The sequence below is a fragment of the Ceratotherium simum genome, chromosome X (assembly GCF_057802395.1).
Source record: "Ceratotherium simum simum isolate JZ-2026a chromosome X, ASM5780239v1, whole genome shotgun sequence".
Taxonomy (NCBI): Eukaryota; Metazoa; Chordata; class Mammalia; order Perissodactyla; family Rhinocerotidae; genus Ceratotherium; species Ceratotherium simum.
The window spans coordinates 52080334-52106249 of NC_141940.1; positions in this window are offsets into that span (position 1 = coordinate 52080334).

Sequence of the window (25916 nt, forward strand, 5' to 3'; positions counted from 1 at the left end):
GGGGGAATGGAAATACCTAACTCCAGGCCCCTTGAGCCATCCATATGGGGGAAGGGAAATATCCAATTCCAGCCCACTCTAGCTATTTTGTCCCACCTAAGGGAGGGGAGACTGAGAAGTAATTGTAAAGGTCACAGGCCAGAAGCATAGGCTCACTAAAAGACTGAGACCTAATCATAGGACTATAGAATGCTTCCCCTCCCCACAAACCTTACCACTACATTATTAAAGTCATATTTACAGCAGTTCCTCTTACCCAGTACATCATGTCTGGCTATCAAGAGACAATTACAAGACATACTAAAAGGCAAAAAACACAGTTTGAAGAGACATAGCAAGCATCAGAACCAGATTCACTTATGACCTTGGAATTATCAGACTAGCAATTTAAAACAACTATGATTAATATGCTAAGGACTCTAATGGATAAAGTAGACAATGTGCAAGAACAAATCAGCAAAATTAGCAGAGAGATGGAAATTCTAAGAAAAAAATACAAAAATGCTAAAGTTCAAAATCACTGTAACAGAAATTAAGAATTCCTTTAATAGGCTTATTAGTAGACTGGACATGGCTGAGGAAAGAATCTCTAACCTTGAGTATATCTCAATAGAAACTGCCAAAGCTAAACAACAAAGAGAAAAAAAGACTGAAAAAAACAAAACAAAATATCCAAGGACTTTGGAACAACTACAAAAGTTGTAACAAATATGTAATGGGAATACCAAAGGAAAAAAAGAAAGAAAGGAACAGAAAAAACACTTGAAGCGATAATGACTGCAAATTTCCACAGATTAATGTCAGACACCAAATCACAGAGCCAGGAAGATCAGACAACACCAAACAGGATAAATGCTAAAAAAAACCCCAAAAACAAAAAGCAAGAAAACACCCTACACTCAGGCATATCATATCCAAATTGCAGATGATAAAAGATAAAGAAAACAGCCGAGGGAAGAAAACAGAGCACCTATAGAGGAGCAAAGATAAGAATTAAATCCTCAGAAACCACGCAAGCAAGAAGAGAATTAAACGAAATATTTGAAATATTTAAAATATTGAGAGAAAAAAGTCACTAACCTAGAATTCTGTACTCTGCAAAATTATCCTTCAAAAGTAAAAAAGAGTAAAGATTTTCTTGGACAAAGAAACATTGAGAGAATTTGTTGCCAGTAAACTTGCCTTCTAAGAAATGTTTAAAGTAGTTCTGTAGTCAGTACACTCTTCGACATCGGTCTTAGCAACATCTTTTCAAACACCATGTCTGACTGGGCAAGAGAAACAATAGAAAAAATAAACAAATGGGACAACATCAAACTAAAAAGCTTCTGCACATCAAAGGAAACCATCAACAAAACGAAAAGACAACCTGACAATTGGGAGAAGATATTTGCAAACCATACATCTGATAAGGGCTTAATCTCCAAAATATATAAAGAACTCATGCATCTCCACAACAAAAAAACTACCAGCCCAATTAAAAAATGGGCAAAAGACCTGAACAGACATTTCTCCAAAGAAGATATACAGATGGCCAACAGACACATGAAAAGATGTTCAAAATCACTAACTATCAGGGAAATGCAAATCAAAACTACAATGAGATATCACCTCAAGCCCGTCAGAATGGCTATAATTAACAAGACAGGAAACTACATGTGTTGGAGAGGATGTGGAGAGAAGGGTACTCTCATACACTGCTGGTGGGAGTGCAAACTGGTGCAGCCACTATGGAAAACTGTATGGAGATTCCTCAAAAAATCAAGGTTAGAACTACCATATGATCCAGCTATTCCACTGTTGGGTATTTACCCAAAGAACTTGAAAACACCAATTTCTAAAGGTACATGCACCCCTGTGTTCATTGCAGCGTTATTCACAATAGCCAAGACTTGGAAGCAACCTAAGTGCCCATCAAGGGACGAATGGATAAAGAAGCTGTGGTATATATACACAATGGAATACTACTCAGCCATAGGAAACGATGAAATCCAGCCATTTGTGACAACGTGGATGGACATTGAGGGTATAATGCAAAGTGAAATAAGTCAGAGGGAGAAGGTCAAATACCCTATGATTTCATTCATTAAGTAGTAGATAATAACAACAATAAACAAACACATAGGGACAGAGATTGGATTGGTGGTTGCCGGGGGGGAGGGGGGGAGGGAGGGGGCTGAAGGGGATGGTTCCGTACATGTGTGTGGTGATGGGTTGTAGTTGGTGTTTTGGTGGTGAACATGATGTAATCTGTGCAGAAGTGGAGGTGTAGTGATGTACACCTGAAATTTATACAATGTTATAAACCAATGTTACTGCAATAAACAAAAAATTAAAAAAAAATAAATAAATAAAAAAATAAAGTAGTTCTGTAGAGAGAAGGAAAATATGTCAGAAACTCAGATCAACATAAAGAAAGGAAAAACATTGGAGAAGGAATAAGTGAAGGTAAAATAAAAACTTTTTTCTTATTTTTAATGGATCAAACACATAAAAATTTCTTCAAAATAATAACAGCAACAATATATTCCATTATTTATGTTTACATATACATACACGTATACTTATTTATTAGTAAAATAAATGTCAGCTATGATAAAAGGAATGTGAGCGAAGAATTATGGTCATTTTATTATTATATGGTACTTGCATTACCCATGAAGTAGTATAGTGTTATTTGAAAATGGACTTGGATTAATTGTAAATGTGTATTGCAAACTTTAGGGAAACCAATATGAAAAGTAACAGAAGTAGTATAACTAACTGATATACTAAGAGAAGAGAGAAAATGGAATTATATAAAATGCGCAATTAAAATCACAAAAGACAAAAAAAGAGTGGAAGACAAAAATAGGAACAAAGAACAAGGGCAACAATTAGAAAACAATAAGAGATATGGTAAATATTACTCCAACTATATCAATAATCATTTTGAATGTCAATGATTTAAATGTACCAATTAATACACAGAGATTGTCAGAGTGGTCAAAAAACAAGACTCAACTGTCTTAATCAGTTTGGGCTATTATAACAGAAATACCGTAGACTGGGTGGCTTAAACATTAAACATTTATTTCTCACAGTTTTGGAGACTGAGAAGTTAAATATCAAGATGGTGGCAGCTCTGGCCTCTGGTGAGGACCTGCTTCCTGGTTTTCAGAGGGCCATCTTCTCATTGTATTCTTACATGATAGAAAGCTGAGAGAGAAAGCAAGCTCTCTCAAGTCTCTTCTTTTATAACCCCATTCATGAGGGCTCCACCTTTATGACCTCATTTAATCTTAATTATCTCCCAAATGGTCCATTTTCTATTACCATTACTTTGAGGGGTAGGGTTTCACCATATGAATTTTGGGGGGACATAAGAATTCAGTCTATAACACCAACTATATGTTATCTACAAGGAACCCCCTTTAAATATCAAGACATATACATTTTTTTTTAATTTTATTTATTTATTTTTTCCCCCAAAGCCCCAGCAGATAGTTGTAGGTCATAGCTGCACATCCTTCTAGTTGCTGTATGTGGGAAGCGGCCTCAGCATGGCCGGAGAAGTGGTGTGTTGGTGCGCCCCTGGGATCCGAACCCAGGCCGCCAGCAGCGGAGCGCGTGCACTTAACCGCTAAGCCATGGGGCTGGCCCATCAAGACATATAAATTTAAAGTAAGTGGATTGAGAAAGGTATACCATGCTAACATCAATCAAAATAAAGCAGGAGTAGCTATATTATATGTATTTTGACACTTGAAAATCCACTAACATAATCCATCACATCAACAAGCTAAAGAAAAATCACATGATCACATCACTATACGCAGAAAAAGCATTTGACACAATTCAGCACCCATCCATGATAAAAACTCTCAGCTAACTAAGAATAGAGGGGAATTCCTCAATTTGATATAGAACATCTACAAAAACTACAATTAACATCATACTTTATGGTGAGAAACTTCACATTTATCTGCTAAGAATAGAAACGGGTAAGGATGTCCCCTCTCACTACCACTTTTCCATATCATACTAGAAGTCCTAGCTAATGTAATAAAACAAGAAAGGGAAATAAAAGATATACTGGTAAGGAAGGAAGAAAAAAATTGTATTTATTTGCAGATGACATGATTGTCTACATAGAAAATCCAAAAGAATTGACAAAAGAAATCTTAGAACTAATAAGTGATTATAACAAGGTTGTAAGACATAAGGTTAATACACAAATGTCAATTACTTTCCTATATACCAACAATGAATAATTGGAATTTAAAATTAAAAACACATTACCATTTACATTAACATCCCCCCAAAAAAGAGAAATATTTGGTGTTATGGACTGAATTTATGTCTCCCCAAAATTCATATCTTAAACCCCTAACCCCCCATGATGGTATCAAAAGGTAATTAGGATTAGATGAGGTCATGAGAGATGGGATTAGTGCTCTTAAGAAGAAACCAGAGAACTTTCTTTCTCAGCTGTGTAAGGACACAGAAAGAAGATGGCTATCTGCAAGTCAGTAAGATCCTAACTGGACGCCAAATCTTCCAGGCTGATATCACTGTAAAAGAACTGTTAAAGATGATTAAGGTGAGCGCTCAGAAAGAAAAGAAGAGAGCTATAAAGAAAGCATCCATCTTCTTAGAAAATATATAAATAATAATGTAGAGAATGTTGGTAGAAATATGGACAGTTAAGGTCATTCTAATGAAGTCTCAGATAAAATTGAGAAATATGTGATTAGGCAGCAGAGAAAAGGCAATCCTTGTTATAAATTAGCAAAGAACTTGGCTGAATTGTGTTTGTGTTCCAGTGTTTTGTGGAAAGTAGAACTTGCAAGTGATCAAAATTAGATATTTAGCTGATAAGATTTCTAAGTAAGCAACTTCGTTCCTCCTGACTGCTTTTGGTAAACTTCAAGAAGAGAGAAATGAATTGAAGAAAGAATTGTTAAGCAAAAAGGAACTGAACTTTTTGAAGTTGGAAAATTCTCACCTTGTCCATATTGCAAAAAAATGAGAAAATGTGTACAGAAGAGAATAGCAAGGGTGGGGTTGACCTTTTGATAAGGAGATTAATATGGGTGTGAACCGTGGACCTAAACAGCCACACTAGCAGGAAGATTGCCAGTTTGAACTGAAGGGGAGGTAGATGGGATGAAATGAAGGAAGGCTGCCAGACTTCCTAGATTCTGCAGGACAGTATGATAAAGCTATTTGGCTGTGAACTTGTGCTGTTCTCCAAAAAAAGGAAAAAATGGCTCCAAAGGCAATTCAGAGATCATCAGGACCATTGTCCTATTTCAAAAGATTGTACAGCATCCAACTGAAGCCATGGGGACAGGGCCATCCAGAGCCCTGGGAGTGAGATCCCCACCCAGCAGATCACTGGAGTTGGAACCCGTACTCTGCAGAGTATGTCTTGACTCTCTGTGGGGGCCCTCCCCATGCCACAGCTCGCCAAGCAGAGGAGGGTGTGCACCCCACCAAGCCATGGGAGAGACAATGACATCCCAGTGGGCATGGAGGGCAGAACATCAAACTAAAGATGATTATTCTCACGCCTTAAGATCTGATGGGATTTACCTTGCTAGATTTTGACTTGCTTGGGACACATCACCTCTTTCTTCTTTTCTATTTCTCCCTTTCAGAATGAGTATGTCAATCCTATGCCTGTCCCACCATTGTATTTTAGAAGTACATTACTTGTTTGGTTTCACAAGTTCACAGCTGGGGAGGAATTTTGCCTCAGGATGAATCACGTCTCGAGTCTCACCTATATCTGATTTATATGTCATTTAGATGAGACTTTGAACTTTAAACTTCAGAGTTAGAGTTTAGACTTTTGGGACTATTGGGATGGAATGTATGTATTTTTCATGTGAGAAGAACATGAATTTTGGGGGCCAGGGGAGGAATGCTGTGGACCGAAAATTAATATAGTGAAGCCCTAAGCCTCAAGGTGATGGCTTTACGAGGTAGGGTCTTAGAGAGGTAATTTGGTTTCAAGGAGGTTAAAGAGGGTGGAGTCCTTATGATGGAATTAGTGCCCTTATAAGAAAAGACCAGAGAGTTTGATCTCTGTCTTTCCACAATTTGAGGTCACAGCAAGAAGATGACCATCTGCAAGCCAGGAAGAGCACTCTCACTAGACACTGACTCTGCCATCACCTTGATTTTAGACCTCCCAGCCTTCAGAACTTTGAGAAATAATGTTTGTTGTTTAAGCCACCCAGTCTATGGTATTTTGTTTTAGCAGCCCCAACTGACTGAGACACTTAGGTGTAAATCTAATAAAATAAATACAAGCTCTACATGAGGAAAACTGCAAAACTCTGATGAAAGAAATCAAATAATTAAGTAAATATAGAGATATTCCATATTCATATATAGGAAGATCTAATATAGTCAAGATGTCAGTTATTCTCAATTTGATCTATAGATCCAGTGAAATCCCAATCAAATTCCCAGCAAGTTATTTTATGGATATTGGCAAACTGATACTAAAGTTTTTAGGAAGAGACAAAAGACCCTAAATAGCTAAAATAATATTGAAGGAAAAGAATAAAATTAGAGAACTGACACTACTTGACTTCAAGACTTACTATAAACCTACAATAATCAAGACAGTGTGGCATTGGCTGAAGAATAGACAAACAGATCAATGGAACAGAATGGAGAGCCCAGAAATAACCCACATAAATATAGTTAATTGATCTTTGCAAAGGAGCAAAAATAATATAACGGAGAAGAGATAGTTCTTTCAACAAATGGTGCTTGAACAATTTGGACATCCATATGCAAAAAAATGAATCTAGACGCAGACTTTACAATTTTAAATAAAATCAACTAAAGATGGATCACAGATTTAAACTAAAATGCGAAACTATAAAAATCCTAGAAAATAACACTGGAGAAAATCTAGATGACCTTAGGTTTAGTGATGACTTTTTAGATACAACATCAAAGGCACAATCCAGGAAAGAAAGCAATGATAAGCTGTACTTCATTAAAAAAAATTCCACTCTGCAAAAGACACTGTCAAGAGAATGAAAAGACAAGTCACATACTGGGAGAAAATATTTGCAAAAGATATATCAGATAAAAGATTGTTATTCAAACTATTCAAACAACTGTTAAAACTTAATAAGAAAATGAACAATTTGATTAACAAGTGACCAAAGACCTTAACAGATACCTTACCAGAGAAGATACACAGGTGACAAATAAGCATACAAACAGATGTTCCACATGATATGTCATCAGGGAAATGCAAATTAAAACAGCACTACACACCTATTAGTACGGCCAAGATCTGGAACACTGACAAATCCAAATGCTGTGGATATGGAGCAACAGGTATGCTCATTCATTGATGATGGGAATGCAAAATGGTATGGCCACTTTGGAAAACAGTTTGGTTGTTTCTTACAAAACTAAACATACGCTTACCATATGACCCAGCAATCATGCTCCTCAATACTTACCCACAAGAGTTTAAAACTTATGTCCACAGAAAAACCTGCACACAGATGGTTTATAGCAACTTTATTCATGATTGCCAAAACTTGAAAGCAACAAGATGTCCTTCAGTAGGTGAACAGGTAAACTTTGGTACATGCAGACAATGGAATATTATTGAGCTCTAAAAAGAAATGAGCTACCAACCCAAAAAGACATAGAGGAAACTTAAATGCATAGTGAAAGAAGCCATTCCTAAAAGGCTACATATCATATGATTCCAACTATATGACATTCTGGCAAAAGCAAAACTATGCAGACAGTAAAAAAATCAGTGGTTGTAAGGAGTTGGGGGGAGGAACAGATGAAAAGGCAGAACACAGAGGATTTTTAGAGCAGTGAAACTATTCTGTACAATTCCATAATGATGGATACATGTCATATATTTATCCTAACCCATAGAATGTACACCAAGAGTGAAACCTAATGTAAACTATGAACTTTGTTTGATAATGATGTGTCAAATATAGGTTCACCAATTGTAACAAATATACCACTCTGATGGAGGATGCTGTTAATGGGAGAGGGCATACATATGTAGGGGCAGAGGGTATATGGGAAATTCCTCTCAATTTTGCTGTGAACCTAAAACTGCTCTAAAAAATAAAGTTTATTTAAAATAAAAAATGGATGGAGACTGTCTGCCAAACAATCACGGAGCAAATCAGTGGAACTTGCTCAAATAGAGACAAAACAGGAATTCTATCTTAGACCATTTATAGTTTTCAATGTTGTTTAAACTTTAGCCTTTCCAACTGCATTGAGTAAGGCTGTATTTTTTAATAAATTTGGCACCTCTAAAATTTATTTTTCAAATATTGCAGAGAAAAGACATAAACAAATCAAATATATTTCTTCTACAGAAGACACAAAAACAGTGTATCTAAGTTTAAACATGGCAAAACTAGGAAAGATTACTTTTTTTTTAACGATGTTTCTCTTTAGGTAGCTTTTCTTTCAGGGAAAGAATAAGTAAATATATTTAATACTTTTCGTTTGGGGTTGAAAATTATAATTTTGATTTATGTGGAATTACTCAAGAGCCAATTTGTATGCAAAGTAAAATACAAAGAATCAGAAGATTTTCTTCCTGGGACTTCCTGTGATTTATCAAAGACTGTATCTCAACCGTCTTTAGATAAATGAAAGAAATATAAAATGACAGGTTTAAAAAATTTTACTTTGGTTTGTTTTAAATAATGATTGTATTAGCCATAGGTCGATAAAGAACATAGAGAGAGAGTAAGGTATGTATAAAAGAATTGACTATTTTTATTTTCCTTTGTAATTGATCTTTTGTATGTTATTATGTAAAAACCAATCAACATTATAAATTGATCTTCCTTTTATCTAGAAATACATTAGCCACTGCCTTCCTTTTTGCAAAGAGTAAAATAAGCTATGAAAGGCTGATTTTTGTGGTTTATCACAGGCTAGGAGATTATCTGAATTAAAAAACAAAAACCTTCAGGAACATTTTTTTCTATAAGATGTGCCTGTGCAACAACAAAATTGCCAGGATCACCTTTGCCATTATACATGAAAATAAACATCTATGAATACACATACCCAATAAGATTTTGACCAAAAGAAAGAAGATGAAAATGGCTCAGCTATAGATATCCGTTACAACTGAGATGAGAAAAAGGATAGGAATGAATGAAAACTGCATTTACATTGTATTCAGTATAACTGAATTCCTTTACTTTACAGCTTACTGCAATAAAATTCTGATTTACTTTCCAAACATACCTTAGCTTTTTCCTTTCTCATGTCAGGTTTGGTTGTTAATGCATGATTTTGAATGGTGAAATCATGATTTTGATTTTGTTTTGTTTTTTGAGAGAGCTGTTGAGTCAGAGTAAACTATGTTTAAATCCCAGCTTTGCCATGTTCTAAGTCTGACTTTTGGAATGTTACTTAACCTGTTTAAGCTTCAGTTTCCTCATTGTGAAAAACAGTATCTACTTTGTAGAGTTGTTGTGAGGATGAAAGGAGATAAATAAATTTTATTTACACCCTGCTATATTACACAGTCATAAGGATGTACCATCAGTTGCCTTAAATTCCTTGTAGCTGAAACTCATATAAAAGGTATGGAAGGAAATATCTTCATTAAGAGGTTTTTTTCTCTCAAAGAAATTTATATTTCCTAGATAGTCATAATATTTGATCCTCTTTCAGTGATTTTTTTTTTACAGAACGTAAAACTTTTGACAGGAAATTATTTTAAAGCCTTATGATCTCCAACACACCTAGCAACCTATAATTTCCATGTTTACCTTCATGAAACACATGTTATTTCATAACGCTTTCCTTTGGAACCTAGAACAATAGGTATATGCCTCTCAGTAATGCCAAAATTAGGCCATTGTCTCAGTAGATCTCAGTTATCTCTCAAACAGTATAGAGTATTTATAATTATAGTATAGTATTATAATTATAGTATAGTATTTTTATAATTTAAAAAAGCATAATAGAAAAGAGAAAACAAACATTCTACTCTCCCCTAAAAATAAGATAATAAACAAGAAAGTGGAAAATAATCCAAATATAGCAATGCTAACAGTCAGAATATTCACTTCCCGTATCAAAAGAAGATTGGAATAAATCACAAAATCTAGCAATATGTTGGTACCTATAAGAGACACTTTTAGAAAAAAAGGTTAGGTAGATAGAATAAAAGATGGGTTTAAGATATATTTTGAAAAAAGCAAGAAAAGCAGAAGTAGAAATTACGATGTCTAAAAAAGGATTTAAATAATGAAACACCAAACAAGGGCAGTAACTTAGCAACACAAAAATAAAAGCCATGGTAAATAATTTAAAAAATTTGAGTATGTATTTCTGAAACAATACAGCAAAAGAACATACATAAGAAAAATTGATAAAAATGCATGAAGAAACCAATGGAAGCAAAATTTCAGTCAGATATACTTAGATCCCACCAATGAGCTAAATAATATACTCATATTAAGATAAAGAGGACAATTAATAAATAGATAACACAGATTTATGGTGTATACTAAATAGAAAAATAAACCACATTTCCTGCAAAACATATCTATATATTTCGTTGAAATGATGCAATAGGTCTTCCTTAGAGACAGTCATTAGATTTTTTGTTTAAAGGAGAACTTTACAGAATCTTTTCATGTTGCAAACAATAAGCAAACAAAATATAATTGAATTATTTAAATATTTGGGCTTTTTAACATACTCTCTTAATAACAACAGCATCAGCAATGAAATCATGATACATCAAGAAAACACATTTATAAAAAACAAAGTTGAAAACAGGTGTTGGTCGGTTAATCCAATCCACATTCATTTCCAATCTTTTGATATACTGCCAATGCTTATCTTGTTGTTCTAATTGTAAATATGGAGCAGTAATTGGGGTCCCTCTCACATCATCTCTCCCATCTAAATCTTATGCATAGTACAACTTCTACAGTTTCCTGTTTTGGTTTCTTTAAATTGCAGAAATAATTTATATATCCTTGTGAATCAATCTGAATGCAAAAACTTTCTAGATTGTTATGATTTGTTTCCAAATCTTTTAAGGTTGTCTTAAGTCTGTAGTTAGGCAATCCACGACCTATGCAGTTCAGAATGTCATCAAGGGCCCAGCCTCTCTACTTCAGGCTTTACCATCCTCAACATGTGGTTTTTGTCCTTGTGTTTTCAATGTGACTAATGCATCTCCAAAAAGGAACAAAGGTGAAAGATGAAGGGCAAAACATCAATGAAACAGCTGAGAGACTGAATATACAAGTGGAGAATGGCCAGGTCATCTACAAAAATAGCACTCTGACCAAAATCTTCAGCAACAAATCCAGAAAGCCAAACAATAACACTTGCAACAATCAGCCCCAAATGGTCAGGACTTCATTAATAACCGACAACTGCTTTAATTTTTGCTCCCATTTCTGACTTAGGACCAACTGGAGAAAGCCAAGTATGCACCCCTAACCAATCATATAGGATGCCCCACTTCTAGTTAGCCTGTCTACTGTTTCTTCATGCCAACAGCCTCCAATCAGAGCATACCTGAAGCCTTCCCTTTTTACCACTGTAAAGCTTTCCCACTCCTCTACTTAGCTTTGAGTCTCTGCCAAATACAAGGAATGGTGCCTGACTTGCTGTAACAAGCTCTGAATAGCCTTTGCTTGTTCTCATTTGGGTGGTCTTGGTTTATTTCCACACAGTCATTAATCCTATCCCTTTCAAAAGAATTCCAAAAGACCCATCTAAGCGTCTTACACTTATATTTTATTAGCCAGAACTGGGAAATATGGCCATCCTTATCTGCAAAGGAATTTGAAAAGGTGAGCATTTTAGGTTTCTAGTCAATAGAGTAAAGAAAGGTGGAAGTGACTTTTAAATGGCTTTGAGTAGTATCTGCCACACTACCCAACATTTGGAATCTGTGTGGAACACAGAACAATTTTACAAAATTTGCATTCTCCTGGATTACAACCTGAAATGTTCATTTTTCTTGGGAAAATTCTTAATTAATCTAGAGTTGCTGGTCAGATTATTATTAAATGTCTAAAGATAGTGACTCTTTTAAAATCATAACCATAATAACATTATCACATATAAAAAACAAATAGTAATAATAATTGCTATCCTGTCAGTTCAAATCCCCCCACTGATTTATATTTTACAGATTATTCATATAAGAGTCCAAATAATTGTTACACATTTAAATTATATACTATCTCCCTTATGTTTCTTATGTTTCTTTTAATTTATATTTTCCCCATTTCTTTTTTTCTTTTTTCAGGATTAATCATATTAAATCTCCTTAAAGCATATTAACGATTCTGGGAAGGGCTGGCCGCACAGTGATTTGTTGATTATCTGGGAGCAGATAATCATTAGTTAATATGTTTCCCTGGTGCTGAAATAAATTTCTAGCCCCAAAGTGGAGCCCCTTCTGCCTGGGCGCCACATCAGCTTTGGTGTTCCTCAAATGCTCTACCTGACCAGAAACCCAGTATATCCAGTCAGCCAATCCCCAAACACCAAGCCAACTCTAGACTCTATACTTTCATTGTTCCTTGATCTTTCTAAATAAAGTCAGGTATGGAACCCCAGCCAAACATGCCCTGTTTCCACGTTGCCACTTCTAACACTGTAGAACTTGCTTTGCCCAAAATCCCTCAGAAGAGGGCTTCACTGCTTGTGAGGCACTGTACTTCCCCAATCCATGGATTGTTTTCCCTTGAATAAAGGATATCAAACTTGTTAGTAAATTGTTTTAGTTTTGTCATTTGTCAGTTTGTTGAGTCTTCATTGCTCTTGACACCGTGAGAGTACGAGGAAATTAGAGGGGCTTCAGCAGAGCACTAGCAGCCTGCCTGCTTCTAAACTGCCAGCCCATGGGGATACATTTTAGAGTATTTCTTCCTCCCCTTCTTGTACAAAAACCAATAGTTAGAATACTCCAACAACTATACATGATCCCCAGTGAGCTAACAAATTAAATGATTCATTTAAAGGAGCCTAACTGCCAGAAAGAGAGGGATCAATGAGAACACATAATATGCATAATAAAGAAAGTTTGCTGAGGGAGATAGATGGAGACTGAAATAGAAAAACAATAAAGGACAGTTGAGGAGCTACAATCATAATTTCTCAAGTAAACACGTGAGTAAACAAGTAGAAGGTGATGACCAGTGCTGCAACTCCCATAATTGATATGTTTACTTTAAAGTTTAAATCAACATTATTGAGGTATAATGTACTTTACAATCAAAACCACAGATCTTAACATTTCACTTCAATGAGTTTCAGCAATTGTATATAAACCTGTGTAATCACTACCCAAAACAGGCTATAGACTATTTCTATCAAACTTAAAACATTCAGCTGTGCCCTTTTGCAGTTAACTCTCTCAACTCTTGGTCCTAGGCAAACACTGATGTATTTTCTTTCAATATAGATCAGTTTTATCTGTTTTAGAATTTCATATAAATGGAATCATACATACAGCTTGCACTGTTTTGTGTCTGGTTCTTGTTTTGCCTTTTCGAGATTCATCCATATTGTTGCATGTATAAGCTGTTACTTTTAATTTTCAAGCATACTCAATTGAATGGATATATTGTAATTTGTTGATCCATTCTCCTCTTGAATGATTTTTGGACTGTTTTTGTTGTCAACTACTATAAATACAGCTGCTATGAATTTTTTTTTTACAACTCTTTGGGTAGATATATTTCTCCATTTCTCTTGTATAAGTACCTAAGAGTAGAAATGCTGGATGGTACAGCTAGTATATTCTTAACTTTACAAGAAACTGCCAAACTATTTTCCGAGATGATTGTATGATTTTTCATTATCACAACAAGAGTTCCAGTAGCTCCACAACCTAGGTAACTCTTGATAAAATTAGTATTATTATTCTAATCAGTATCGTGGGTATGTAGTAGTATCTTACTGTCATTTTAACTTGAATTTCTCTGATGTTTAATGATTTTGATTACCTTTGCATGTGTTTATTGGCCATAAAGCATTTAAATATTTCATCCATTTTTAACTGAGTGATATGTCTTTCATTGTAAGAGTTCTTCATATATTCTAAGTATAATTCCCTTGACAGATATACATATTGTGGATATTTTCTTCCAATCTGTGGCTTTCTTTTTCATTTTAACTGTGTCTTTTGAAGAACAAATCTTGTTATTTTTTATGATGTAAAATTTATCAGTTTTTTAATTTTAAGCTTTATACTTTTTGTGTTCTATCTAGGAAATCATTGCCTATGCCAAAATGATGAAAAATTTTGTCTTGTTTTTTCATAAGCTTTTACATTTAAGTGCATGATTCATTTCCAAATAATTTCTGTACGTGGTATGAGATAAAATTTTTTGGGTTTTTGTTTTGTTTTGTTTTGTTTTTTGTGAGGAAGATCAGCCCTGAGCTAACATCCATGCTAATCCTACTCTTTTTGCTGAGGAAGACCCGCTCTGAGCTAACATCTATTGCCAATCCTCCTCCTTTTATTCCCCAAAGCCCCAGTAGATAGTTGTATGTCACAGTTGAACATCCTTCTAGTTGCTGTATGTGGGACACGGCCTCAGCATGTCCAGAGAAGCGGTGCGTCGATGTGCGCCCAGGATCCAAACCCGGGCCGCCAGTAGCAGAGCGCGCACACTTAAGCGCTAAGCCACTGGGCCGGCCCTGAGATAAAATGTGAGGTTCATTTTTTCCCAAATGGATATCCAGTATCTACAACATAATTGTCGACTTACCTTGTTACACAATTTGTAAAATCAACTGACCACATATATGTGGATCTACTGTGGACTGTATTCTATAACATTGATGTATACGTGTCTATCTTTATACCAATATCTACTATCTTGACTAATGTAGCTTTATAGTTTATGTTGAAATACAGTAGTGTATATCTTACAATTTTTTCATCTTTTTCAAAATTGTTTTGAATATTAAATATCCTTTACATTTCTATATAAATTTTAGAGTCAGTTTTTCAATTACTACACACACAAAACAATGAAGACTGGTGGGATTTTGACTAGAATTGTTCTGAATCTATAGATCAAATTGAGAAGATTGTAACAATATTGAGTCTTCCAATCCATAAACATGGTTTATGTCTCCATTTATTTATGTTTCCTTTAATTTCCTTCAGCAATATTTTGGAGTTTCAGTGTATATATATATTAAACATATTTCGTAAAATATAAAAATTTGATATCTTGATCTTTTGGGAAATGATTTGTAAAATTACAATTATTTGTTGCTAAAATATAGGAATAAAGTTGATTTTTGTCTACTGATTGTGTATTCTCTGACATTGCTAAGTTTACTTATGAGGTACAGTAGTTTTCTTGTCTATTCTTTATGATTTTTCCATGTACATACATTGTCTGTGAATAAAGAAAAGTTTTACTTGTTTCTTCTGAATTTATATGACTTTTACTTCTATTCATTGCCTCATTCTTGACTAGGACCCCAGTACATTGTTCAGTAGAAGGCGTGACAGTGTAGAATGTTGCCTTGTCTAATCTTAGGGGGAAAACATTCAGTCTTTCAACATTAAGTATGATGCTAGCAGTATGTTTTTTGCAGGTGTGCTTTATCAGGTTGAGGAAACTCACTTCTATTCCTAATTTATAGAGAATCTTTATCATGAGTGAATGTTGAATTTTTTCAGGTGATTTTTCTGCAGTTATCGAAATAATCATATGATTGATTGATTTTTGAGTCTTATACTAGTCTTTTATTCCTTTTATTCCTAAGAAGAGTTTTATAAACTCTTCTTAATATCACAGATTGCTGGCTTGTCCTTGATAACATCATTAAGGATTTTTGTTATCTATGAAGATTATTGTTTGGTAGTTTTCTTATCTTACAATTTTTTTGTCTGGATTTTATATTGGAAAATAGAGGCCTCATCTGAAAAAATTTGTGTTACAAATCCTACTATTTCCTCTATAAATTGTTTGTAGAATTCATCAGCAAATCCATATGGCTTGGAGTTTTCTCTATGGGAAGATTTTCAATTATAAATTCAATGTCATCAATACGTAAAAATAATTCAGCATTTTTATTTTTTCTTGAACTTGTGTTGGTAATTTGAGTCTTTCAAAGAATTTATCCATTCCAACTAAGTTGATAAATTTATTAACCTAAAAGTGTTTATGCTGTTTCCTTATTATCTTTTTAAAGCCTGTAGGAAATATATAGTGATGTCTCCTCTTTCATTGCAGATATTGGTATAATTTGTGCTCTCTTCTGTTTTTCTTCATCTGTCTAGCAAGAAGTTTACCAATTTTTTATAATGTTTTCAAAGAACACAGCTTTTGTTTTCATTGATTTTCTTCAATAATTTTGTAAATTTTTTTCATTGATATCTACTCTTATCTATCTATTTTATTTTCTTCCTTTTATATATTTTGGATATAATTTTCTCAAGTTTTTCCACTATCTTAGGCTGATGCTTAGATCACTGATTATAGCTTATTCATATTTCTAACATAAGCACTGAAAGCTACGAATGTGACTCTAGCCAATACTTTAGATGCATTTTTGAATCAAGCGGGGTTTTTTTTGTTTTTTGTTTTTTGGTTTTTTTTGCTGAGGAAGATTCACCCTGAGTTAACATCTTGCTGCCAATCTTCCTCTATTTTGTATGTGAGCTGCTGCCACAGCATGGCCACTGAGTGGTGTAGGTCCACCCGGGAACCAAACCCAGGCCACTGAAGCACTGAGCACCACACTTAACCACTAGGCTACGGGGGCTGGCCTGAATCAAGTGTTTCAATGTTCTGTCATTTCAAAACATTTTCTAAACTCTGTATGATTTTACTCATTTTATTTTTTATTTATTTATTTATTTTTAAAGATTTTATTTATTTATTTTTCCCCCAAAGCCCCAGTACATAGTTGTCTGTCATAGCTGCACATCCCTCTAGTTGCTGTATGTGGGACGCGGCCTCAGCATGGCTGGAGGAGTGGTGCCTTGGTGCGCACCCGGGATCCGAACCCGGGCCGCCGGCAGTGGAGCGCACACACTTAACCGCTAAGCCACAGGGCCGGCCCTGATTTTACTCATTTTAAATGTATTAAAATTTATTTTACAGCTTCAGATATAGTCTATGTTGGTGAATGTTCCCTGTGTACTTGTAAAGAATGTATATTCTGTAGTCGTTGGGTGGAGGGTTTTAGAAATGCCAGTTACGTTAAGCTCATTGATGTTGTTGTTGAAGACTTCTCTACCATTACTATTGATTTTTTGCCTAGCTGTACCATAAATTAATGAGAAGAAAGTTGTAATCTTGAATTATAATTATGGATTTGTCTATTCCTTTTTCCAGTACTTTTAGCTTTGGCTTCATGGATTTTGAAGCTATTTTTAAATGTATACACATTTAGGACCATTCTATCTTCTTGATAAACTGATTCTTTTATCATTATGAAATTTCCATCTTCTTCTTGGTAATATTCCTTGTTATGAAGTCTACTTTGTCTATTTTCTTGGATTACAGTTTTGATATTAGCTCTGTTTCATTGTTTTCTTTTTCTTTTTCAGGCATTCAAATGTGTTCCATATTTTTTTGCCTGTCTTCCATTTCTACCACTTCGTTTCTGATCCTTTTTACTTCTTTATTTTTATCATCTTGGGTTTTTAGATCTTTCTTTACTGTTCATTATTAAATACTTTTTCAATCTATTATCCCTTGAAACCTTAAAATTTATTCTTAATTTCTGATATAATTTTGTGGGGCTTTTTACCATTTTTTCCTGAATGTACTCAACTCTTTTTAATTTCCTCCCTTTTTATCCATTCTTCTTCTTACTTTTTGAATTTTGTATTCAAGTTGGTTTTCATATCCCCATGTGCTTATTTGTATATATTTATTCCCCTGGAAGTGTTTTTTTTTTTTTTTACAGTTTTCTTTGGTTTCCTTTTTGGAGGGGAAGAAGGATTTCATTAGCTGAGGTTTCATAAGCTGATTTTTGTAAAAACAATATATATGTATATTTTGTAGTTTTCTTCTGTTTACTTTATAGATTTGAGTAGTTGTAAAATAATCTCAGCTGTTTTTTTGTCTCCTCCTCTGCCAGTTTAACAAAGTCCAGCTAGAGTTTATGGCTTTAAAAAAAAAATGTTGGTGGGGAAAAAGTTTGTGAGTCTTTCAAATTTGTTATTGTAGTTTGCCTATTGGAACGTAAAATATCCCATTTTGGTCCTTTTCTTCTTCACTAAAAAATTGCCAAAGAGTGATTCTCTCTTCCTTTTGGGCTTCTTTTTTCCTGCAGAAACTAGTCCTTCTCAAGACTGAAACTTTGAATTACAAATACTTCCAAGCTCCTACCCTGGAATCATTGATCTGAATTAGCAGGACACTTTTTAAGTATTTTTCCAATTATTATGGAATTAATTTTTTTCTGTTAGTGGTTTTAGAGCATTTTTAGCCTGATGCTAAGTCCCTACTTCTCTCTTTTTCTCAGTTTTTCTTTAACTGTCCTTCTTCAGCAAAAAAACCAACAACAACAAAAAAACCTTTCAGCATAAACATCAGAAATCTCTTGATGTGGTTTGTTTTTTTTTATCTCTTTAAAGTTATTTTTAATTATTGTCATTCTCTGTGTTCTAGATATGGTGACAACATAGTTTTCTGCAGTCTTATTTGTCCTTTTGCTTTTATATTGTTTCTGAAAGACCTATGGAGAGATGCAGATCTAGGCAACCACCAGTCTTCAGCTACCCAGACATCTATTGTTCATTGCTTTTGCATGTTAATTTTTTATCCTGCTATCTCATTTAATTTCTTTATTTTTTTGAGGGAGTTTTTTTTTAACATTAGTTATTTTGTGTTTTCCAAGTGTATAAAATCACTACATATAGAGATAGTTTTAATTCTTTCTTTCTAATTCTCAAGCCTCCAGTTGCTTTCTTTTGTCTAATTGTATCTAATACCTCAAACACAGTGCTAACTAGTAGTGAAGATAATGGGCTTTTTTGCCTTGTTTCTAGCAGAGTGGAAATCACTCTAGTGTTTTCTGTTAACTAAGACACTTCTTTGAGATAGAGAAATATATACTCTACCATGTTAAAGAAGTATCCATTGATTCCTATTTTATTAAAGGAAAGAAGGAGTTTACCTTTCCTGTTTATACAATAAAAAGCATACAATAAATAAATTAAACAATACCGTACAGACATTGAGCAATAAGTAGTGCAGGACAGTGATCAGCGGGAAAAGAGAAACAAACAAGATGAGCCTTTTCATTGACCCAATTACTGCCTGAAGATAGTTTCCAGGATGAAGCACATTGAGAATATTCCCATAGACAACACACTGGTCTCCCTGAGTTGAAGAGACATAGTTGAGAAATCAAGGAGAGCAAGCCACGTAGAAATGACAAGGAAGACTATCAGAAAGGAGAGAACTGCACAGAGAAGGAGCCCTGGAGAGTCACAGAGGATTCCCTCAAGTATGCAGTTTATCACTTATCGGTGCAAACAGGTTTGTAAATTACTAAAAGAGAGATAACCACCAGAATTTCACAATGGAGGCAACTCCTAAAGCTCACACAGGGCTGGGAATAGTTCATGCTCCCAAAAGAAAGGAGAATCCTCTTCACACACACATCAGACAGAGTTATCTGAAGGATATTGCCTCAGTAATGATGCCAAACTAGCCCTAGACTAAAACTATTCTGGCCTCACATAACAAAGCTTTCAACAAAGCTTCAAAAGGATTAAACTGTTTTCAAGTAACTTGATTTCATTTCAGAACAAAGATCAAAATTATTTAAATGAATTTTAGAATAAAAACTCAAGTAGTCAACAATGTAAAATTCACAATGCCTGGTATCCAATAAAAGCAATTACCAGGCATGGAAAGAAGCAGGGAAATTTGACTCATGATTTTGAGCAAAAGCAAACAATAGAAATAGACTTAAAAAAATGATAAAATTAGTACAGAAGAACATTTAATAACTATTATTAACATATTCCATATATTTAGGAGGATAGAGGAAAAAATAAGCACATAAAAGACAGAGGTGGAAGATGTAAAAAAAGACACAAAATGAATTTCTGAAGATGAAAAACTAAACTGTTGGAGATGAAAAATATACTGATCAAGAATAAACATAGATTAGACAATGCAAAAGAAGAGATTAGTGAAGTTGAAGGCATATTGATAAAAATTATCCAAAATGAACACAGAAGGGAAAACTGAAAAACACTTGAGTAGTTGGAGTTTCAGGATGGAAGAAGAAAAAAAAATTTGAATAAATAATGATGAAAAATTTTCCAAATTTGATGAAAATTTTGAACCAGAGTTTCCCAACAGCAGTGCTATTGAAGTTTTTGGCAAGACAATTCTTTGTCACAGGGAACTATCCTTTGCATTTTAGGATGTTTAGCAATATCCCACTAGATATCAGTAGCACCCCCATTTATGTAAAACCAAAAATGTCTGCACACATTGCCAAATGACCCCTGTGGGTGGAGTCAACCCTGGCTCAGATATCCAGAATATATAAAAACTCCCACAACTCAACACCAAAAAAAAAAAAACTTCACAAACAGTATACCTAAAACATGGGAAAAGAAGTTTAATAAACACTTACCCAAAGAAGATAAATGGCTAATAAGCACATTAAAAGATACTCAACATCACTAATCAGTAAGAAAATCAAATCAAAACCAAAATGGGCCACCACTTCACACCCATGACAATGGTTATTATCAAAAAAACAGAAAATAACACATGCTGGCAGGGATGTGGGGGAAATTGGAACCCTATGCATTATACTACAATAAAATTCACCCAATGTACACAACAGAGGGGAAAAATATACGTTGAAAAAATTAACAGATCTTCAGGGACCTGTTAGAAAAATAACAAAAGATAAAAAATTCTCATCAGAGTTCTAGAAGGAGAGAAGAGACAGAGTGGGGTTAAACAAGTATTTGAAGAAATAATGGCTGAAAACTTCTGAAATTCGGCAAAAAACACAAACCTACTACTCCATGAAGCTAACTGAACTCCAAGCAGGGTAACTTCAAAGAAATTCATGCCAAGACATATCATCATTGAACTTTTGAAACTGAAGACAAAGAACAAATCCCAAAAGTAGCCAGAGAGTAACATTGTATTGCCTATAAGGAAACAACAAATCAAACAAATGCATATTATTCATCTCAAACAATGGAGACCAGAAGAAAGTGACACAATATTTTTCAAGTGCTGAAAGGAAAGAACTTAAACTATGAATTTAATAGCTGGCGAAACTTTTTCTCAGGAATGAAGAGGAAATTAAAACATTTTCAGATAAAAAAAGAAGTAAAAGAATTTGTCATTAGCAGAACTACCAGAATCAAGAAAAAAGGGTAAAAATGAACTCAGAGCAAGAAGAATGAACAAAATTATATACATAATATATATAATAAAATAGTTCATAAAATAAATGAGTAGATATCAATGAAATTGTAAACAGAAAAACAATTTAAAAAGTTAGAAATTTTATCCTTTGAAAAGATCAATAAAATTAACAGACCTCTAGTAAGACTGACAAAGAAAAAAGAGAGAAAATCAAAATTATTAACATCACAATTGAAACAAGGGATATCACTACACACTTTGCATATATCTAAGGAATAATAAAATAACAAAGGAATAGTATAATGCACACAAACATTTGACAACATGGATGAAACAGACTAATTCCTCAAAAAGCACAAACTACCACTACTCATCCGATATGAAATAGAAAACTTGAATAGTCCTATAAGAATTAAAGCAATTTAATTCATAATTAAACAGTGTCCAAAAAACAAATCTGCAGGCCCAAATGGCTTCTCTAGTGAATTCTACCAAACATTTAATGAAGAATTAATATGAACTCTACTGATTATTTTCTACACAAATCAATATTTCTTGTGAATATAGAAGCAAAAATCGTTAGTAAAATAATAGCAAATTGAATTCAACAATATATAAAAAGAATTATAAAACATGAATAAGTGGAGTTTATTCCAGGGATAAAGGCTGGTTCAATATTTGAAAATCAATCAATGTCATCCACCTTGCGAAAAGATTAGGGAAAAATTATATAATCATATCAATTGATGCAGAAAATAATTGACAAAAATCTAAAACTCACTCATGATAAAAGCTTTCAGGAAGTTGGAATAGAGGAAGAATATGCCTCCTCTATTGGAATATGCCTCCACAGGATAAAGAGCATCTACAATAATCCTACAACTACTATCATTTTAAAAATTATTTAACAAAATCGAACACCTGTTCATGATAACAGCTTTCAGAAAAATAATAATAGAGAGGATCTTTCACAACTTGATAAAAGACATCTATGAGGAACCTACAATTAATATTATACTTAATGGTTAAATACTGTATGCTTTCCCCTTAAGATTGGGAACAAGGAAAGGATGTCCACTCTTATCACTCTTATTCAACATAGTATTGAATGCTCCAGCCAGCGCAATAGGCAAGAAAATGAAATAAAGATCACACAATTTGAAAAGAAAAAAATAAAACTGTTAATATTTGCTGATGACATGATATTATATATAGAAAATCCCAAATAATATACTAAAACTTCCTAAAACTTATTAGTGAGTTTAGCAAGGTTGCCATATACAAGATCAAAAGTTAAAATCAATTGCATTTCTATATACTAACAATGAACATTTGGAAATTAATATTAAAACAAAAATATTATTTACAATCACTCCAAAGAAAAGTCAATACTTAGGTATATACTTCAAAAAGCATACATAGGTTCTGAAGATTAAAAAAATTGATGAAAGAAATCAAAGAAGAATTAACTAAATGGAAAGACATATCATATCCATAGATTGGAAGATTCAACATAGTCATAATGGGAATTCTTCTCAAATTGATCTGTAAGTTTAATGCAATTCCTATCAAAATCAGAACAAGAATTTTTGAATACATAAACAAGCTTATTCTATAATATATATGGAAAGGCACAGAACCTAGAAAAGCTAAAATAATCTTAAAAAGAAGAATGAAGTGGGAGGTATCTATCCACTCTATATTAAGTCCTACTATGTAGTTACAGTGATCAAGACAGTGTAGAATTGGAGTGGAGAGATAGACACAAGATTAAGGGAACAGAATAGATAACTCAGAAATAGAGCCATGCAATTATACCCAACTGATTTTTGACAAAACTGAAAAGGCAATTTAAGGGAGGAAAAATAACCTTTTCTGCAAATGGTCATGTAGCAATTAGATATCCATAGACAAAAAATTTTTAAAAAGAAAAATGAACTCAAAATGGATTACAGGCTTAAATGTAAAATGTAAAACTATAAAATTTTAGAAAAATTATAGGAGAAAATCTTCATAATTTAGAGCTTGGCAAAGAGTTTTTAGACTTGACACTAAAAGCATGATCCATACAAAGATAAGTTGATTAATTGGACCTCATCAAAATTTTAAGAAAATAAAACATATTTCCCTTTGTGAAAGCCCATGTGAAGAGGATGAAAAGACAAGTCAAAGATCTGGGGAAAACATTTGCAATCCAGACATCCTACAAAGGGCTAGTATCTAGAATACGTAAAGAATTCTTGCAACTAAACATTTATAAAAGCTGTATTTAAAAATGAGCAAAAGACATGAACAGACATTTCACTAAAGAGGATGTGTAAATGGAAAATTAAGACATTAAAATATATTCCACAACATTATCCATCAAGGAAATGCAAGACAAAAACTACAATAAAATATCACTACACACCTATTAGAATAGCTTACATAGAAAATAGTGACAACACCAAATTCCAGCACAGATACAGAGAAACTGGATCACTCATTCATTGCTAATGTGAAATGATATAGCCACTCTAGAAAAATTTGTCAGTTTCTAATAAAACCAAACATGTAATTGCCATATAACCCAAAAATTCCACTGGAGAATTTATCCAGAAAAATGACAACTCATGTTTACACAAAAGCCTATACATGAATGTTAATAGCAGCTTTATTTGTGAGATCCAAAAATTTTAGTCAATGCAAATGATCTTCATCTGGTGAATGGTTAAATAAAATGTGGTGCATGCATACCATGGAATACTACCTCAGCAATGAAAAACTATTGATACATACAAATGCCACTCAGCAATTTAAACAGGTAAACATATTGATTCAACTTAATTGTGTCTCCTTGAAGTTATGTAGAGTAAAAAAAAAAAAAATCAATCCCAAAAGTTTACATACCATATGACTTCATTTATATACATTTTTGAAGTGACAAAATTTTAGAAATGGAGGGCAAATGGAGGTTTTCAGGGGTTAGGGACAAGAGGGAGGGAAAAGGAGATGGGTGCAGTTATAGAAGGGCAGTATCAAGGATTCTTTTGTTGATTGAAATGTTTAGTATCTTGACTGGGTGGTGAATTCACAAACTTTCAGGTGTGATAAAATGTCATAGAACTAAATACAAACAGACACACACACTCACAAATGAGTACTAGTAAACCTGGTGAAATCTGAAGAAGATCAGTGGGTTTTATCAAGTCAATACCCTGCTGTGCTGTTGTATAAGTTTGCAAATGTTACTGTTGGACGAACCAGGTAAAAGATATACAGTTTATTTCTGTATTGTTTCTTATAACTGCATGTGAACTTATAATTATCTCAACTAAAATTTCTTCTTTGAGGAAAATGTCTCAATTTCTAGTTAGTGTTAATGGTGGAAGGTAAAAAAAAAAAAAAAAAAGAATTTGCAGAAGGAAAGCCATCTATGGATATATTGAAAAATTCCTCCTGCTGTATGCATGTAAAGCAATTAGCATTCTGTCCTCTTGCAACACAGAGTAAGGCTCAATAAATGTTATCTAATATTCACACTGACCCTACCTCAGTGAGGAAAGAATTATTCCTGGTAGTCTAATTTGGAACTCTGAACATATTTTTCTGTGTAAATTTTGTTAGACATAATATAATGTTTTGTGGTACAATCTGTTTAGAATAATACTTAAGGGACCTTAGAAGTTAAATAAGATTTTATGTGAGCGGCATAGATATCTATTTCCCATACTAAATATTCCCCAGGAGAAAATTAATTCCAAAACAAATTACATACAAGCAAACTTTACAACCTTCTTGTAAGTTGTAAACTGCTATTTATTTGCAGGGAGTTTTAAAAATATTTTATTGTAAATACATTTTTCATATCCAAATATATATGTAAACTTTATTTCAAGAATTATTAGTACCACAGTCATTATTTACTTGTCAAGAAAAAATTGATTTTTCTTTAAAGAATGCACCAGGGCTGGCCCCGTGGCTTAGCGGTTAAGTACGCATACTTCACTACTGGCAGCCCCAGTTCAGATCCCGGGCGTGCACCGACGCACCGCTTGTCCGGCCATGCTGAGGTAGCGTCCCACATACAGCAACTAGAAAGATGTGCAACTATGACATACAACTATCTACTGGGGCTTTGGGGAGAAAAAGGGTTAAAAAAAAAAAAAGGAGGAGGATTGACAATAGATGTTAGCTCAGGGCCGGTCTTCCTCAGCAAAAAGAGGAGGATTGGCATGGATGTTAGCTCATGGCTGATCTTCCTCACAAAAAAAAAAAAAAAAAAAGAATGCACCAATTACTTTTAGAAATATATTGTAATTTTTAACATGTTTTCTTTCCATATATCTCTATTTTATATTTGGTCTCATTAATTGTGCTCTTTTCCTTTTTCCAACTTCTTCAAATCAAGAAGTTATTGTTCAAATTAATTATATTAATATAATTATTATACATTTTAATAATGTTATAAACAGTGTGTATATTTATATACTAATATATAGAACTAAATAATGAATAATTAAATAATTAAATATTATAATA